The sequence below is a fragment of the Taudactylus pleione genome, unplaced genomic scaffold (assembly GCF_031769625.1).
Source record: "Taudactylus pleione unplaced genomic scaffold, aTauple2 ptg000372l, whole genome shotgun sequence".
Taxonomy (NCBI): Eukaryota; Metazoa; Chordata; class Amphibia; order Anura; family Myobatrachidae; genus Taudactylus; species Taudactylus pleione.
Window position 1 is genome coordinate 1,744,955 of NW_028284773.1, and position 19,966 is coordinate 1,764,920.

Here is a 19,966-nt window from a genome sequence, read left to right on the forward strand (position 1 = left end):
TTATGCAGTGCTGTACAGAGTATGTGTAATCGCAGCATGACCATATTATGCAGTGCTGTACAAAGAATGTGTAATCACGTATGACCACATTATGCAGTGCTGTACAGAGAATGTGTAATCGCAGCATGACCATATTATGCAGTGCTGTACAGAGAATGTGTAATCGCAGCATGACCATATTATGCAGTGCTGTACTGAGAATGTGTAATCGCTGCATGACCATATTATGCAGTGCTGTACAGAGGATGTGTAATCGCAGCATGACCATATTATGCAGTGCTGTACAGAGAATTTGTAATCGCAGCACGACCATATTATGCAGCGCTGTACAGAGAATGTGTAATCGCAGCACGACCATATTATGCAGTGCTGTACAGAGAATGTGTAATCGCAGCATGACCATATTATGCAGTGCTGTTCAGAGAATGTGTAATCACAGCATGACCATATTATGCAGTGCTGTACAGAGAATGTGTAATCACAGGATGACCATATTATGCAGTGCTGTACAGAGAATGTGTAATCACAGCATGACCATATTATGCAGTGCTGTACAGAGAATGTGCATAGAATGACCAAATTATGAAGTGCTGTACAGAGATTGTCTAATCACAGCATGACCATATTATGCAGTGCTGTACAGAGAATGTGTAATCGCAGCATGACCATACTATGCAGTGCTGTACAGAAAATGTGTAATCGCAGCATGACCATAATATGCAGTGCTGAACAGAGAATGTGTAATCACAGCATGACCATATTATGCAGTGCTGTACAGAGAATGTGTAATCACAGCATGACCATATTATGCAGTGCTGTACAGAGAATGTGTAATCACAGCATGACCATATTATGCAGTGCTGTACAGAGAATGTGCATAGAATGGCCATATTATGCAGTGCTGTACAGAGAATATGTAATCATAGCATGGCCATATTATGCAGTGCTGTACAGAGAATGTGCATAAAATGATCATATTATGCAGTGCTGTACAGAGATTGTGTAATCAAAGCATGACCATATTATGCAGTGCTGTACAGAGAATGTGTAATCATGCATGACCACATTATGCAGTGCTGTACAGAGAATGTGTAATCACAGTATGACCACATTATGCAGTGCTGTACAGGGAATGTGTAATCACAGCATGACCACATTATGCAGTGCTGTACAGAGAATGTGTAATCACAGCATGACCATATTATGCTGTGCTGTACAGAGAATGTGTAATCGCAGCATTACCATATTAAGCAGTGCTGTACAGAGAATGTGTAATCGCAGCATGATCACATTATGCAGTGCTCTACAGAAAATGTGTAATCGCAGCATGACCATATTATGCAGTGCTGTACAGAGAATGTGTAATCGCAGCATGACCATATTATGCAGTGCTGTACAGGGAATGTGTTATCGCAGCATGACCATATTATGCAGTGCTGTACAGAGAATGTGTAATCACAGCATGACCATATTATGCAGTGCTGTACAGAGAATGTGTAATCACAGCATGACCATATTATGCAGTGCTGTACAGGGAATGTGTTATCGCAGCATAACCATATTATGCAGTGCTGTACAGAGAATGTGTAATCGCAGCATGACCATATTATGCAGTGCTGTACAGGGAATGTGTAATCGCAGCATGACCATATTATGCAGTGCTGTACAGAGAATGTGTAATCGCAGCATGATCACATTATGCAGTGCTGTACAGAAAATGTGTAATCGCAGCATGACCATATTATGCAGTGCTGTACAGAGAATGTGTAATCGCAGCATGACCATATTATGCAGTGCTGTACAGGGAATGTGTTATCGCAGCATAACCATATTATGCAGTGCTGTACAGAGAATGTGTAATCGCAGCATGACCATATTATGCAGTGCTGTACAGAGAATGTGTAATCAGAGCATGACCATATTATGCAGTGCTGTACAGAGAATGTGTAATCGCAGCATGACCATATTATGCAGTGCTGTACAGGGAATGTGTTAACGCAGCATAACCATATTATGCAGTGCTGTACAGAGAATGTGTAATCGCAGCATGACCATATTATGCAGTGCTGTACAGGGAATGTGTAATCGCAGCATGACCATATTATGCAGTGCTGTACAGAGAATGTGTAATCGCAGCATGACCATATTATGCAGTGCTGTACAGAGAATGTGTAATCACAGCATGACCATATTATGCAGTGCTGTACAGAGAATGTGTAATCACAGCATGACCATATTATGCAGTGCTGTACAGAGAATGTGTATTCGCAGCATGACCATATTATGCAGTGCTGTATTTAGAATGTGTAATCGCAGCATGACCATATTATGCAGTTTTGTACAGAGAATGTGTAATCACAGCATAACCATATTATGCAGTGCTGTACAGATAATGTGTAATCACAGCATAACCATATTATGCAGTGCTGTACAGATAATGTGTAATCACAGCATAACCATATTATGCAGTGTTGTACAGAGAATGTGTAACATATACTTGCCTAGTTTTGAAAAAGCATTTCAGGGAGATTGTGAAAGCAACACCTATGAGTGCTCTTTAAAGTGGATGTGCACTGCTACAACTGAGAGGCGTGTCATAAAGTTGTTATATCCAAATGTGATTAAACCCCAAAGTAATTCGTAAAATATCTACTGTTTGGTGAAAAACACACTAATTATTTCCAGAAAATGCATGTAACTATAGGGATCATTGTGCCTGTTATAAGCAATGCAGGAAAATTATACTATTTGAATGTATATATCTGTTTTTTTTAAATATATAACAGCTTCATAATGGGGAAAAAATGCAATCAGGGAGATTTCTAGACTATTCAGCGAGTCAGGGAGATTGCTGACATTTCAGGGAGAGATGGCAATTAAGTCATAACCTATGGTATGCATGTAATATTTATTTAAAGTAATCGATTTAAGGCAGGGCTTTAGAATCCTTATCATAAGTTTTGCCTTTACAAGTACTTTTATTCATCTGCAATACTTCACTTTATATTAATAAACGTATTATAGCAATGCACTACTCTAGTACTGTATACATGTTTTTGATAGTGGTTTTAAGTAATTTAATCCCAATATTTTTTTTGTTAAACTAGTTTTAGGTAGTTTAACAGTCTTCATATTTTAAATGAAGTCAGTATATATAGCTTGTCAGCGCGGGGATCCACCCAACCCAAATAAGAAACTGGAAACATTGAGCTTTACTGACAACCTGGAGAGGAGATTGTTGCTCATTAGGCAGCCACTACCGCTGTATAGAATGGTGGAAACATAGGAAAGTCTGGTCCTGAGGTAGGTACCTGGATCACAGTAAACAGCCAGGGGAATGACTGCTCCATAAGAATGGAAATGGATGTGCAGCGATGGCCAGACGGGTACTGATGGTGGGAGATTCAATTATCAAGAAGATTTCAGTTCCTTTGGACCGTGAATACAATCTCCTGGCTGCTGGGCTCCAGATGGACCTGTAAGTTTTTTTTCTGCTGTCAAATTCTGTGTCTTTTTAAGTGAATAGATTATTCAGAAGGGCTGCGAAAGACCCAATGTTCCAATATACAGTATGGTAGGATAACTATTTCAAGGATTTAGGGGCCTATTTCTCATTACATAATTATTACTAGTGATAATTATGATTTAAACTCGATGCGAGTTTAAAAAACCTTTCAGTGGCATTCATCACATCTCATAACAAAATATCACTTCCAAAAAGTTGCTCTTTTTGTGGAGTCAGATGTATAGCCCCCCCAGTGTCTGTGCCCCGCTAACCCTGCCACCATCTCCCCCCACCCCCCCAGGTGTCCATACCAGCCCTCCTGTGGCCGCTACTGTATAACTACTTCACCACCGCCACCACCTATAACCACTGTGGGCCGTCGCCAATATCTGTCATAGCTCCCCCACTGTGTGTAACTACCTCCCCCCACCAGTAACCACCTCCATTGCTGCATCCGGTATCTGTCCCAGCACACCCACTCCCCTGCCTATGGCACAAGCTCCCCCCGGCGCCCCTGCAGGAGAAGCTGCTGGTGAGCACAGACAGAGGAACCTGCTTGGGGAGCATGGAGGTAACCAGTGACAGCCCAGAGATGCTGGAGGTAAGGAGACACAGCTGGAGGGATCTGAAGAGATCCCTCTGCTGCTTAATCTGCCGAGTACATGTCAGCTTGTGAAACTTACGGGGGCTGTACGTCATCTTGGAATAATTATTTTATGGATTTACTAAAGTATGGGGACTGTGGAAATTATCGTCTGGGAATTGTAACCAGGAGACATCAGTGATATCCCCTGCGTTACATGCTTAATGAATGACCCTGAAGCTTAATTTTTACAAAAGTAGAGGAAAATATTAATATTCACCCACTTTTTTAGAAGGGTTGATGAGTAGACCTCTTAGACTGTATACCTAATGCTGCGTATCCACTAGGCGATTAAAATGAGCGATTGAACAATAATGACATCGTTGACAAATCGGGCATTAAAATGTCAAAAACGACCAGCGATGCGCTCTCCCGCTGGTTGTTTTTGTCATCAATCATCACCTGAACATGGAGGTCAATCTGCCGATAACTACAGATTGGGCATGTTCGGGTATGAGGGAGGTGCCTACAGGATGAGGAACAACAATGTTGTAATCGTACTGTTGTTCCTCTATCGCCTAGTGGATACGCACCTTAAGAGCCATTGCCATATAGACTTTGGACTGCAATTTATTACATCAAGTCACCCACATTAAATACTGTAGTATTCTATTTATTTCTAGGCATTGCTCTGCTGCAATGTGAGGTGATAACTTTTAAGGCTGTACAGTTCTGCAGAAGAAAACTAACAAATGAAATTGAGACAAAGGATATTGCTACAAAATAATCTTGTGCTGATATTTTCTGTAGATATTTCTAGTTCACCTTCGCACAGAAGTTGTATCGTGTTATCAGACTGCTGCGTGGGTAGATAATCTTGCAACATTCTTCCTGTTTTTCTTCCATTGAAAAGTAAATTATATTCTAATATTAAACTGTTGTAAATACATTTAGTTAGTTTTTTATGCTGTAAACTACCTTTCATGCTTAAGACATAAATGAGGTTAAACTGGCCATTTTTAGCAGAAATAATTATAGGTAACATTGATGGAAGTGTCACCTATACAGTGGTAGGAGGTTGGCCTTTCGATGTGACGTCTAAAGGTTTTCAACCAATGCGCTCCCCACAAAACTAGACATAGATTGGTGATAGTGAATGTTAAATAAATGCTGTTTGTTAGATGATTTAAAGAGTGTAAAAACATACCTATTTGTATATTGTTGTTCATGTATTTTATTTTTTGTATCTTGAGTCTTATCACTGCACTTTTATATACATTATCCATACTTACTTAAAATACTTAATTCCTCCTGGCAACTTATGTTATTTTGTACCCTTTCTTTTGTTTATTAAACTTAGTAAGACACTAGGGTCCTGATGCAGATGTGCATGCAGTTGCCGCCGTGGCCATAATATGAAAATGCTAGTTTCTGCCCTCCCCTGGTGCACTAGTCAGTGGCTGAATGAGCAAATACTGAGATGCCCTCTTTCAGTTTCTCTGCATGCTGTAACTCAGCTGGTGGTACTTGACATGCCACCATCGGTGCACCATCACATTCACCATCGACACTTGCACCAGCCTTATGGCAGGTTCAGTGTCTTCGCCTGATACTGGCTTCTGTGGCTGAGAGTGCAGCTGCTGTCACTGACATGCCCGTGAGACTCCCATATCACGCCAATAAGACTTTTTTTTGCATTCACTTCAGGCCGCCTCCCAGTCACCTCCCAAGAACGCCCATCACTTTGCTGCCCCATATCTGATACTGTCCTGATCTCAATAGAATTGTAGAGCGTACACTCTATGTAACACACGCATCATAGGGTTTTCCAGAACTTTTCGCACATGTGCAGTGGTAAATAATGGCTCAACTATGTGAGCATTGGCATTATGTTCACATTAGGCGCGCCTCTGAATCAGGCAATATAATACCACATTCACTACTAATTATTGCAATTTTTAAAAATTTTGATGAATGTTCTATGTCGGATGATTGTTTAATTAAGGATAATTGTCATTACTTATTGACAGAAAGTGTGGTATTACACATTTCCCAATCATTCATTAAATATAGGCTCAATGATGTATATTTTTTTCCTTTTTTAAAGCAGCAATCCCACATTTTTTTGTATAGCAAGTTAAGTTTTTTAAAACATTTTTGATTTTTCTTAGCTGTCCTACAAATCTTTAAGAAATTGGAGAGCAGACAAGTCTCTACTTTATCAGCCTGATTCTGAGTTTGGAGTAATGCGAAAAAGAGCCAGTCACTGTGCACCTGGACAAACCATGTTACACTTCAACGAGGCACAAATACAGATGTGTCCTCATACACTGGGGCTTCATTTGTGCCAAACAGCCCCTTAGGTGCATCAGATCCAGTGCAACTCAGCAACGCTGAGCGTCTTTTTCACTGAAAATGTGCATCTTATTCACACAAATAAAACAACTGAAAGTGACAAAACTATTTTACGGCTGTACTTCGCCCCCGTATTCAGACTGCACTCCCTTGGCCGGAAGCGGACTCTGTGTGTGACAGCTGATGTCACTTCCGGTCCGTGCCAATCACCGCCCCCACAGCCGGCTGCTAGGAACAGACTGTCCCCAAGTCTGTGGACCACACCAAGCAAAGCTTGACCCGCATACACCTTCTTGATCGTCATTTCCGGTAGCAGCATGCAAAATCGATATCGTCTGAACAATTCCATTTTATTTTTAAATATTGTCCCCTAGTGATGTTGCTTCTCCATTTTAAATGATGACAACTGGAAAAATGTAAATAATTGTTGCAATCCACATCCTTTCTATATGTCTTAGTACAAATATGATTGTCCCTGATCGAGAGGGCAATGTCCAGGTAGTTGATATATATATATATGAGGCTCCTTGAGGAGCAATATGCGTGGGGGGGTCCATTCGGGGCGAACTTGGTGCTCTATGGTAGATATATAGATGATTTATTATTTGGGATGGGGATTTAGAATCTGCATCATCCTTTGTATCTTTTCTTAATTCTAACACTTTTCTTTTACACATAGTGCTCACCCTTCACATATCAACTGACTGGGATTTGAACCCGGGATGTCTGCATGGTATGCATGATGCCCTAACCAGGGCTCTTACATGTTTCTATTGAATTATTCGATAGATTTATTGTGTATATACCTAATATGGTGGTGACACATCTCTGTCTCAATAAGTATGATTATATGTATATGTAGATTTTTATAATGAACATTTATATGTTTAATATATTTTTAATTCATTGAAAACTGTTTGCTTTTAACAAATGTATGAAATGTGATTGAATTGGTTAAACAAATGTGGTAAATATGGCTTTAAGACACATCTGCTCTAAATTAAATGATTAGCAATATTATTGGCTTAAACAGAAAGGAGTGGTATATAAGGCACCACAACAGAGACTCTGTTATACTGCCCTTTTGAGGAAACTGTCACATGACAGAGAAACGCGTCAAGGGAATACTGATACTTTGAATCCAGTCTACACAACTATCTTATTGATTGCTACACCTCCTGCTTTGAAGTTGAGCCACCGCAGCAGACAGTGAGACCTTTCCAGCTTTTAACCAAGAGCTTTCTTCAGCGCGCAGTGAGACTGCACTGAATGACACACGCTCATAAGGTAACATCCCACGAGCGGGATCCACGCTATTTCTGGACCGGCACTTCTCTTCTAAACATCTTTTAAATCAAGAGTGAGCTGGGTAATTATACCGGGATTTATTGTCTACATAAATACCATCTTTTCTATTTGCTGCTACCGATTGCTGCATCAGCATAGACTGTGGCTCGTACTAATTACTACCAGTGGAGTGGAACATTTATTTATCATCTTCATTCTCAGGAGGAGCTATTATGACTTCACTTATGCCAGCAATGGTATACTGATTCTGAGGTTTCTAAACCCCTTTTCTGGATACAATATCACTCTGAGCTGACATTCAAATGAAGTGATTTACTACTATGTTTATTACATGTCACAAATGTAATGTATTGTGTGAGACAATTTATTTAGCCTCATAATTGCTTTTATATGTATCTAAATTGATCTTAATAAATTGTGATATTGAATATACCTGATTTTGTAATCCACATTTAAGCGCTCCCTATAGGTGAACCATATGTTGATTCACCTTTTCCATTTCTATATAACTTATTGGCTTAATTAGAGGCTAACATTGGGTAGCAGCTGTGAGATATATATCATATATCTATTGTTTTTTCACTCTGAGCACCCGGCTGTGCTGTTTTTTTTTTTTTTAGGTTTCCACAGATTGTATCTCTTAGCACACATTATACAGAAACTCTCGTCTTCAGAACTCGACGATGTTTACTCTCTTTTTTTTAGATTTTGATGTCATCTTCGTAGTCTTTTTATTTTTGCCTTCATTCCAGAGTAAAGATTTCTTAACTTTCTGTAGTGTTGCCTCTTTTTTTTTTTTGTAATTTCTTATATTTGCCTCTAATTCTAGCTGGTCTTTAATGGGAGTGTCAGTGAGTAACAACTTGCCTCCGTTATTGTGTAGCAACTTACCCCAAGTAACGTCAGATAACCAAGATGGCCATAGTTCAATTTCCGTGCTTCAATTCACGATTATAATAACTAATGGTCTGTGATTCTAACAAAATGCATGATAAACCCTTACCTTTAACAGTCCAGTCCAAAGAAAAAGGAGCTTATTCTAACCTGTATAATAATACAATTTAGATCAATGGTGACTCATTATTATGGTGACACACTAGAGGATTTGCTATAATTCCTAAATCTACAATAAAGTGATGTACACCAAACCTGAATTACGGCTCCAGAATTACAACATAGACCCATATTCAATTAGAAGCGAAAAGTCAGTATCCGCAAAAAAGTATCGGCGATTGCGACTTTTCGCCAGGCGGAAACTTATCTCTATGTTCAATTGCAAACACTTTTTGCGTACATGAAGATGTAATGCAATGTAATAGGTGAAAAAGATTTGCCTCTGAATAGGTAGAGAAAAAAAGTGCAAAATCGCTCTTTTGGGTGCAAAGGTGGGGAAACCACTCAGCACCCTATGGGTGAGGTGTTTTTATGATTGCAGGAGCTTACTTAAGGCTGCGTTTTTTGTGTTTTTTAAAACTTCACTTTAGTGACTTTTAAAAATGCTAGCACCCATTTTCAAGTACCCTAAATTTGACAGGACTACTTTTTTTCACCAAAAAAAACTGCTTAATGCTATTCTTCAACACTTGTGCAAAAATGCTAATTAGAGGCAATTGTAACAACTTAAGTACCCCAAACAATTTCATTAGGGCTAATCTGGCACATTGATTCCCAATGCTTCTGCATCTTTTTGGTAGGGTTCAGGCTGATTTCCCCGATTAAGACACCACTTTTCGCCTGTTCTGACTTTGCATGTCTCCTTTTTCGCATCTTTTGAAACTGAATAGGGCGAATCGTGGGTATGCACACGATAAGTTTCTACAGGTAAAATATGTGTTGTAGGCAAACTCCGGCAGGTGAAACTTTATTGTGTACGCGAAACTAATTGAATACGGGCCATAGTGTTTATTCATCAATATGGGATTTGCCTTAATTACTAAATTAACACTAAAGAGGTGTGTACGAGTAAGAGGTATACACCATAGTTAAATCAGTGCCTTCAAAGTCATAGGACAATATACATCATATCATGGGATTTCCCTAAATTCATAAACCAACACTAGAGTGGTGTGCACTATTAATAAACGAACAGCTTCTGGAAACATAATAATCAAATTACGGTGTATCATTGTCATAGTATTGAATAACTGAGTATTAACGAAATTGGATATATATTTATAGGTGTTCTTGAGCAATTTGGTGATGACACACTGAACATACTGGGTTAGTATTATGGTTAATAATACACTTTCAACTACATGAGGGGAATAACACATCCACAGTGATCAGAGCATACTTATGGTAGTGCGGATGCGCACAATTAATCTTTTTGAATTATATTACATGTGTGTAAGAGGGGGACATTGAAGATAAACATAGGGGAGATAAGAAAATGAATAAACCCCTGAAAACACAGGAACAATAGAGACCTAGGTGCACTAAAGGAACTTAAGTGAGTAATAAGACAATATAGATGAGCATATAGGTCCGATAGTCTGACGACACCCTTTACTATATTACATTGCCTAATTATAGGGAAATATCTAGAACAGGAATTTGACTACATGGGGTAAATTTACTAAGAATCGAGTTTGGTCGAGTTTTTTTATTTTAAATCTCGATTTGCATCGCCGAAACTCGGGCTGGTTTTTTTTTTTGGTTCTGCAAATTTACTAAGAAGCGAGTTTAGGTGAAAGTCAGTTTTCCGATGGTGAAGCAATTCGAGATTTCTCGGGTCAGTTTTGCTTTAACTCGGGGGAGATATCTCTCTTCTGTCTGAAATTTGTTTTTTGGCGGGTTTTTTTTCTGATTTTGGTCAGTTGCGTCAACTTAAGTGTAATTACTCGCCCGAGAACACCAGATACCTTTTAAAACCACCTTTCATATTAGTTTTGATTGGTGGAAGTGGTCACATGGTTTGGAATGTTCAGACAGAATATAAATACTCCCTGTGACATCCGGACCATGTGGGTTTGTTGCAGGAGTTAGAGAAGAGAGGGACAGTGAGGAGTTGGTGGCATATTGTTAGTAATTTCGATTGTTGATTGGTGAGTGAATTTTGTCTTGTGTCTGTTTGTAGTCTAGTTCATTTTTTTGTAAGTGTCTATATTTTTGTCTATTGTCATTTTAATTTTGTCCTGTCAGTGGTCATCTGTGTGTGTGTGTGTGTGTGTGTGTGTGTGTGTGTGTGTGTGTGTGTGTGATATAGAGGTAGTGGTGGTGGTTTTGTTTTGTGTTCGTTTGTCTTTTAATTTTTGAGTGTTATTTGTGTCTTTGTGGCAACGGTGATGTCTACCCAACAGGAGACCCAGGGAGAGATATAGGGGCTTGAGGTGTCGTCTGCCCAGCCTGATGTTTATTCCAGTGAGGAGAGTGAGGTTGAGGCACGGCGCAGGGGAAAGACAAATTCAGGCAGGAATATCAAATTTACATTTGATCAGAATATGGCACTTGTCACTGAGCGTCTTAAGTACCAGCACTTGCTGTATGGTAGACTGGCTGTCCGCACCCCTGCACGCCATAAAGCTGCTATTTCGGCCGGAGTGGTGAATGCTGTCAATGCAGTGGGGCCCACTAAACGTGATGCCAACCACTGCAAAAAGCGTTTTTCTTATATAATGCGGAATGTTAAGGCTAAAATGGCAGATGAGCTGAGGTATGCCAGTGGTACTGGCGGAGGATCCCCGTATCATGCAATTTATTTAGATTATGAGGAACCAGTCAAGCAGATCATCCCTCCTGAGGTTGTCCATAAAACGTATGTCTGTGACACCGATGCCGCGAAGCAGACCTGTGAGTAGTTTTTATTTTAATTTGTTAATTTCAACATGTAAAAAGTGTTTGTTTTCACTTAATGGTCCAGTGTGTTTGTTTTTTCTGTTAAAGTTTGTTTGCAAAGAATTGACTAATTTGAGTGTGGTAACCAACAGCAACCATTACTGCAGAAATTATTTTTACCCTACAATCACAGGTGTTAGTTGTTTTCACCCAGCTTGCAGTGTATTTTGCAGTTGGCCGGTTCAAACATGTTTGTCATGTCCTCCAGGATTTGTTCTTGGAACACGCATTAAAATACCAAGCACTAAATAAGTCAAACACACATGTTTATTGAGATAATTGAGTTAACAACATAATGATTTTATGTAATAAATGGTCCAAAGTACAATTAATTTAAATAAAGATCAGGTTCACAATTCCTGGAAATGTAAAGGAAATACCCCTGCAACACACATAATGCAACTTGCTTTATTTCTTTAAAGCCCTTTGTCATTAATGTGGCAGTACTGATTTTTGTTTTATGGTACCTTGTTAGCACATACAAATGTCATGTATTTTTGTTTTTATTTTTGTTTAAAACAAATAGCCAAGAAAAAGAGTAAAAAAACACTCCCCCAAAGGGAGCAGCAAACACCCCAGCAACAGCAGAAGCAACAAGAGCAGCAGCTCTAAATAACTCAACAGCATGAAGAGGCCGAGGAGGCTGGTGAGTTGTGGAGCTGGAGTTGTGTGTAGACCCACAGTAATGTAAATGAGACCATGATGATGTTAATGTTGTTCTGTAGGATCATCAAATCTGCCCCCCAAAAAGAGGCGACTGACCCCCCAGTTTTTGCAGCACCAAACAACAACTACAATATGTAATGAAGTTGCTATGTTTTCTGGAGGCCCCTCTTCACCTCTTCTGGATGGTGAGTTGTTGTGAATGTGTTTTGGATAAAGATATGCATAATTTTTATTAGTTGTGACGTAATTTTTTGACTCAAACTTTTTCAAGGTTGACATTGTTAGCTTAAAGTCTATTTTTTGGGGGGTGTTTTCTTTTTTTTGTTTGGATGTTTTTTAAAAAAAAAAACAAAACAGTTTTATGGTTTTTAATGTTGTACTTTGAACTCGGCCCATGGAAACACACTGGCAAGGTTTGTTGTGCCTTTCATTTGCAGTATTGTGTTGGTTTCTCAACTTAGGCCCTGATTCAGAGCCGGACGCTCTGACCAGAGCGCTCTCTCTGAATCAGGGCCCACCTCCATAAATATGGAGCGTCCTCCTGGATGCTCGTATAGCTGTGGGTCACCACCCACAGCATATACGAGCGTGCAGGATGATGGTCGCGATGGTCTTGACCATCGCGACCATCGCCACTGCGAGCAGAAGCCTGCGGTTGAGTTTCTCAACCGCAAGGCCAGGAGTGATTTTGGCTCTATCAGAGCCAAAATCACTCCCACTGACATCACTAGTGATGTCAGTGGGGCCGGCTTCTGACGAACACCTCCGTCTGGCAAGCACGCACCCGGCACGCCCACCAAAGGGGGCATGCTGTCAATCAACATCGACAGCACGCCCCCTTTGATGAGACACTATGAGCGAAGGAAAGTCCTTCGCTAGTCGCGTCTCGCGCATGCGCACGACAGAGCTCCCTCCGTCGTGCGCATGTGCAGTGCAGACCATCGACCCACTTGCGAGCGGACAGCTGCTCGCGAGTGGGTCTGAATCAGGGCCTTAGTTAGGTGTAAATTTGTATATGCGTTGGTTTGTTTTATGAGCCAACCACATGTATGTTACAAACATACTTTATGCATTTGTAAAATGTCAGAACCTTAATTACTAACTTTAGTCCAAACAAAAAAAGGTGATTTTGTAACCTATGTACCTTCTTATTTACATAATTTTGCTTTGTATGTTGTGTAATCTACATCATCTTTTTGAGGTTTTGTGGCCTCATGTTGCACCTGTTGTTATTTTGTGTTCTAATTTTTGGGCCCATGCTAGGGGCAAATTTACTACAATGAGAGTTTTAAAAGTGATGTTGCCCATAGCAACCATTCAGATTTTTGCTATTATCTTCTAGAAGGTGCAAGTTAATTGTTATATAGAATCTGATTGTTTGCTATGGGCAACCTCACTTTTAAAACTCAATAGTAAAAACTCGCACTTTAGTAAATTTACCCCCTAGTTTGGTGTTATTACCAAAACATTAATTTGGTTTATAATGAAACCCAACATTCTCCTTAATTTGGCATTTTAATGTGTGTCAACCAAGATAATGTGGATCATGTTTGTAGGTTTGTAGGACAATACTTACTAAAACATTATTCTTGTGGGTAAAACAGTAGAAATGTGAAGGTGAACTTCAAAAAACTTACCAGAACAACTTGATCCTCCAGAAGACACCTTATCGACTGAAGATGGACTTTCTGACCCTGAAAACACGGTTACATTAAACATCATACCTTCAACACCATCGATGCCAGCATCAAATTTTAGTCCCTCCACTCCCCCAATTTTTTTGGGGTCACCACTAGCTCAGCCAGCATCTCAACCTCCACCACCACAGCCAGAAACCACATACTGGCAACAAATGTATGTTTGTCAACAACAACAAATTGATTTATTGCGACAGCACATTTCACAAAATCAGACCATAAACAAAATTGGTCATAGGCATATCAAAATCCAGATGGCTCAGAGGGTGGAGCTTACATGAATGGCTAACTCTTTAGAACAAATAAGACAGAGCATTGTGAGATTTGAGGGTGCACAGGTACAACAATCTGAGTTTTCTACTAGGCAAACTACTAATTTCAATACCATCATGGCAAACCAAACCACTGCCTTTTGTGAGTTTGGTGCTGTTTTGCAAAATTTAGGCACACAAATGTTAGGTTGCCTACCTGAAACAACACCAAGCCTGACCTCGAGCAGCACTTCACTGGCACCAACACCAATTAACACACCACCTAGACGCACACTGCGAACCAGAGGTGGCAGCAAACCAAGTCAGGGTGGCAGGGGTCATTCTAACTGATTTTTAGACCAAAAGACAGATGTAAAAAATATTGTTAATAGACAATTTCTATTTTATGCTTCCGTACATTTGTAAAGATTTTTTTTATTCTTGCTTAAAATTTGGAGATGTTAAGCTACCTCCAAACATCAAAAGGGCATGGCCCTGTTTTGGGTGTTGTGTGTGTTTCAAGTGTATTTTAATTTTTAATACACTTATTTATCCATTTTTGTTGCAAATATGTGTTTGTTTATTTAACAAAGATGTTGTGTAATATTTTTGTACCAAAAAACAAGCCGATTGTTTTGTATGAAAAGAAACATTTCAAATGACCATATAGGTTATGTTGGTTGTTTTTGACAACTGGAAATTAGAATAAAACCCCAAAATAAAAACAATTTTTGGAATGCCAAAGTCAAGACTTTTTTTTACTTAGACATCACAAAATGGGTGTAATGACATGGTAAATATGTATTAAGCTTTGGTTAAAGATGAGAAAGGTACAGGTTCCATCAAAGGTTGAGCAACAAAACAGAATAACAAATAACAGTAAAAGCACCAATGATGGCTCATAGGTGTGGGAGTAACACACGACACAACAAATTCAGGGGACCAAAACAGCAAGTTACAAACATACCTTAAAAACCAGCTAGCATAAAACGATATGGATAAAACATATTGACCAAATATGCAAAATCCTAATTAAATACATAAAAATTAAAAAATGAGGTATTAGATTAAGGGACAAAAACTTGGACAGCAAAAAAGCACTTTAAAAAGAAAAAAAAACAATTTGTAACCCTAAAACATAGGAGACATTTAATAAACCAGGTGAGGAATGACACTTACCAGTAAATGCTCCTCAATCAGATTCTGCCTCACCTGTCTTCCAGTTTCTGTGCTCACGCTGTCGCCTGATGTGTCCAAAAAGCCAGCCTGCTGGCTGTCCTCCACATAATCTGTGGTTAAAGGCTGCTGCAAACACATATTATGCAAAAGACAGCAGCATAGCACAATATCTGACACTTTATTGGGCGCATTCAATAAAATTCCACCAATTTTATGTAGACAAGGGAATCTAGACTTTAACAAGCCAAATGTACGTTCTATCACACATCTGGTGGACTTATGTGCATCATTATACTTATGCTCAGCTGACGAATTTGGTAGTGACAGTGGAGTCATTAACCAAGAAAAACACCCATAGCCAGAGTCTCCTATTGGTCAGAAGAGAGAAATTAGATTTAGAACAATGTGTGTATTTCTAGGTAACTTAGACAAAGACAAAAAATAAAATACTTACCCAGCAGCCATCCTGCCGGCATTTGACCAGCCTTGAATTTGTCATGGAGGGATGACTGACTGAGGACAAAGGAATTGTAGCCAACTACAACACTCATGATTTTGAGTTTTGCATCACAAACCACCTTCACGTTGGTCGAATGGGCATGTGCCTATTCAAAAACACATGGGCCCTAGCCCGAAGTGGTCTCAGCTCAATGTGCGTGCAGTCTATTGTGCCAAGGACATTTGGCATGCCTGCAATGCCATAAAAAGCTACCTTGACTGCATACCAGTGTGACTCTTGGTTAGGGAAGCAGATTGAGGCTTGGAGCTGTGAGAGTCTATAATAATTTATAGTGTTTATTTAAAACATACTGTATGATTCATCAGTATTTATGAGAAAAAGCCATTTTCCTTTGCACAAATATCATGAGATTCAGCCAGCATTATACTGAATGAGCAGTTACAAGACAACTGCAGCTGTCCGCTCGCAAGTGGGTCGATGTTCTGCACTGAGCATGCGCACGACGGAGGGAGCTCCGTCGTGCGCATGCGCCAGACGCGACGAGCGAAGGAAAGTCCTTCGCTCGTTGTGTCTGATCATAGGGGGCGTGCTGTCGATGTTGATTGACAGCACGCCCCCTTTGGTAGGCGTGCCGGGGGCGTGCCTCCCTGACGGGGGCATTCCCACGGGAACGCCTCCCGTCAGAAGCCGGCCCACTGACATCACTAGTGATGTCAGTGGGAGTGATTTTGGCTCTGATAGAGCCAAAATCACTCCGGAGCTTGCGGTTGAAAACCTCAACCGCAGGCTCCGGCTCGCAGTTTCGATGGTCGCGATGGTCACGACCATCGTGGCCATCAAACTGCACGCTCGTATAGGCTGTGGGTGGACCCACAGCTATACGAGCGTCCAGGAGGACGCTCCATTTTTATGGAGGGCGGCCCTCATTCAGAGCGTGCGCTCTGCTCAGAGCGTACGGCTCTGAATGAGGGCCTAAGTCTGGACACTGTGAAAAAAAGACAAACTGAAGATGTATTGACACATCCTATATATTTGTTAAACCAATCATATGTATTCTTTTCTGTCAAACCATTTTTGGCAAATGTTTGTGACAGCAGCTTTCTGTAGAAGCAAATTCCGATCGGTGAGTATTGAAAAACAAATGCGCATTTGCGCTTTTCAATGCTCTCTTCTGCGCTTCCTAATTAGTATTGTGGGGTTCAGTATGGATAGGCTAATCGGGATTTATGAATATATTGTATGCCAAACCTGCTCTTTTAAAGTATAAGTTGTCTTGTCTTGAAGTGAGTGAAAGCAGTGATTGTATGTGTGCTAACTGTGAGATGTATATGAAGGAACCAGATCTTTAAATGGTCAACCAGAGACTGCACCTCTCATCTGCTATTAGAGGCTTGTCCTTTCTTTTGAGAGGTGTGACCCATGGGTTGAGACATTCACTGATCTCCTTGCTCTCATAGTAGCTGTAAGAAGTGACACCTAGCGCCTAAACATAGCAATTGTGTTTAGGAGTGCAGAGAAAGGTGCCCATTGATTCGGGATAGGGTCCTTCACATTTCCTCATTGGTACTCCTAGGGGCACCTGGGGCTGAAGGGTTGTACATGTTATTCATCTGGGTAGCATGCCAGAAGGATTAGAACAGTGGGTCATAATCTGTGGGAGTGTTATAGTGACATTGGGAATACTGTATTGTTTTTTTTTTAAGGACAGGGATAACAGGTCTCTAGAGTCTGCTATATGAACCACATATAACTAAAGTGTGAGGGGTGTACTTGTGTAGTGATATTACAGTAAACCAGATCATTTATAAGTCCTGATCTAATAGCTGTAATAAATCAGAGGATCCCTGTGGTATATACTTGCCTCATAGGGTGTCAACATATTTGGCTACCAGGATAGATAAAGACTGGGCTGGACTAATAAATTAGTTACCCAGTAATTTGTGCAGGGATAGTTAAGTAGTAGCTTGTCCAGTTATTAGGGGGTTGCCAGCTGATAGACATTTAAAGCTGATAAGACAGGTTTTGTTGTAAAGTTACCCAGTAGGAATGCAGGAATAAGTGAATGTTCTTTTGAATAAAATAAAGATTCCTCAGGGGATTCAGGAAAAACTAGGAGAGGTAACCCATAATAGGGGCTCAGGGCAGTACAGGCATGGTAAAAGAATTACCATGTGCTCCTGTGGATCTAGTCGAATCCAGGGAGGGGAAAAGTGCACATAAAGATATTCAAAAGATACTACAGAAAGCAGGGATGCCCAGTGTGGTTTCCCTGGATCCTGTAAGATGGGAAACCTTTGCAAAAGAAAACAAGGCTTGGATAGAGTGTAAGAAAGTAGGCAAGCAAGTACAGGCTTGGTTAAAGGTAGCCAAAGAAATACATAAAGTACAGGAGGTAACACAAGACACTGAGTTTATGGAAAATTGTGGTCCAAATACTGTGAGGCCTGTCCCAGTGACCCCTTTTGTAAATCAACAGGCATCACTAACAGCCCCTGATTTAAGCCCAAAATACCCAAGTTTGGCTCCATTTACCACACCAGTAAGGGATGGCAGGAAATGCCCAGGATGTGGTAAATGTGTACCTAATGCTAACACTAATTGTCCATTTTGTGGAAATCAAGTGCCCTGGCCAGGGGAACCCTGTGATCAACAAGGCTTAACCAGATCACCTCATTATCCATCACCTCCACACTTATCACCAGTTACACCACCAGCTCCTCCACTGCCTTATGCAGGAGGAAATTTCAGCCCCATTCCCATACAAGGGTGGGCAGGTACATTAATGCCTTGGATGTTTAATAAAAACAGACACAGGACACAGGTGTGCAAGAAGCAAGCCACAGGCAATAATGATGAACCTTGTGGCTGTGAACACTGTGGGGGTGAACAGATGTATTTTCAGAAAGGGACAGGTCCACCCCCATAGCAAAACACATCTGTAGAGGCTTATCCTGTAACTATTCAGGAGGTGTTTGAACCAAATCCCCAGAATGCAGCAGTTATGATAAGAGTAAGAATCCAAATTCAGTATAGACCCTAGACAGACCAGAGATAATAGGAAATTATCTACAGAAGAAGCAAAAAGGAGAGGGTTATGTTTCTTCTGTCATTAAGTAGGGCACATGAAAAGGGATTGTCAGAAATATAAGGAATGAGCAGAGAAATGGGAGCAATTTGGAGTAAGGGTTCAAACAGCGCACAGCCCATAGGAAATAGGATGTCCAGTGTCAGATCCCCCACAATCCACTATTAATACCTCAGGTCTCAAGGGAATAATACAATTGACACTACCTGGTGGGAACAAATTGACTGTATAATAGACAGTGGCACAAGCTGTACCATTTTAAGGGCAGAAGATGTTCCCAAGAAATATGTAACAAATCAGACAATTCCTGAAACAGGACTAACAGGACATACCGTATCCTTACATGTTAGTAAAGCCCATAAAAGTTGCAGTGGGGTCAGAAGAAATTAAAGTGCCTGCAGAATTCCTGACCTCCACATCTTGTCCAGTTAATTTGTTAGGAGCAGATATCCTTAATAAATTACAAGCTACCATTGAGTACAGGGATGGTAATGTAATACTGAAAGGAAGTACAGGGCAGGATCTTCAATGTCAGCTAGCAGCAGCAATATATTTGCTGCAACACCAGACACAGATAGAAGTGATGATCCCTGACTGGCTTTCAGAAGTCCCTGAAAAATTAGGGTCTAAGGGTAAAACAGATGTGGGATTACTGGATGTACAACCTGTTACACTCACCTTAAAACCAGGTGTAGTGCCAGTAAAGATTAAATAATACCCATTGACCAGAGATCAGGAAAAGGCCATACAGCGGCAGATTGCTGCATATCAGAAAACAGGGGTTATAAGAGAATGTAGGTCCCTATGGAGCACCCCTTTATTTCTGGTGAAAAAGAAGGTGGGGGCAGATGGTAAACAGGAATACCGGATGGTGCATGATCTAAGAGAGGTAAACAAATGTTTGGTGGTGGACGTACCTATAGTGCCTAATCCACACACCTTATTAAACCAAATGCCAGCAACAGCAACTCATTTCACAGTAATAGACGGTTAATTTATTTAATTATTATTTTTTTTCTGTACCTCTTACATCAGAGTGTCAG

At 40.3% G+C, this 19,966-nt stretch overlaps 1 pseudogene; it reads left to right on the forward strand.

The window, feature by feature from the left end:
* Window positions 1-19,966, forward strand: part of LOC148508237 (uncharacterized) — a 65,319-nt pseudogene that overhangs the window by 39,679 nt on the left and 5,674 nt on the right.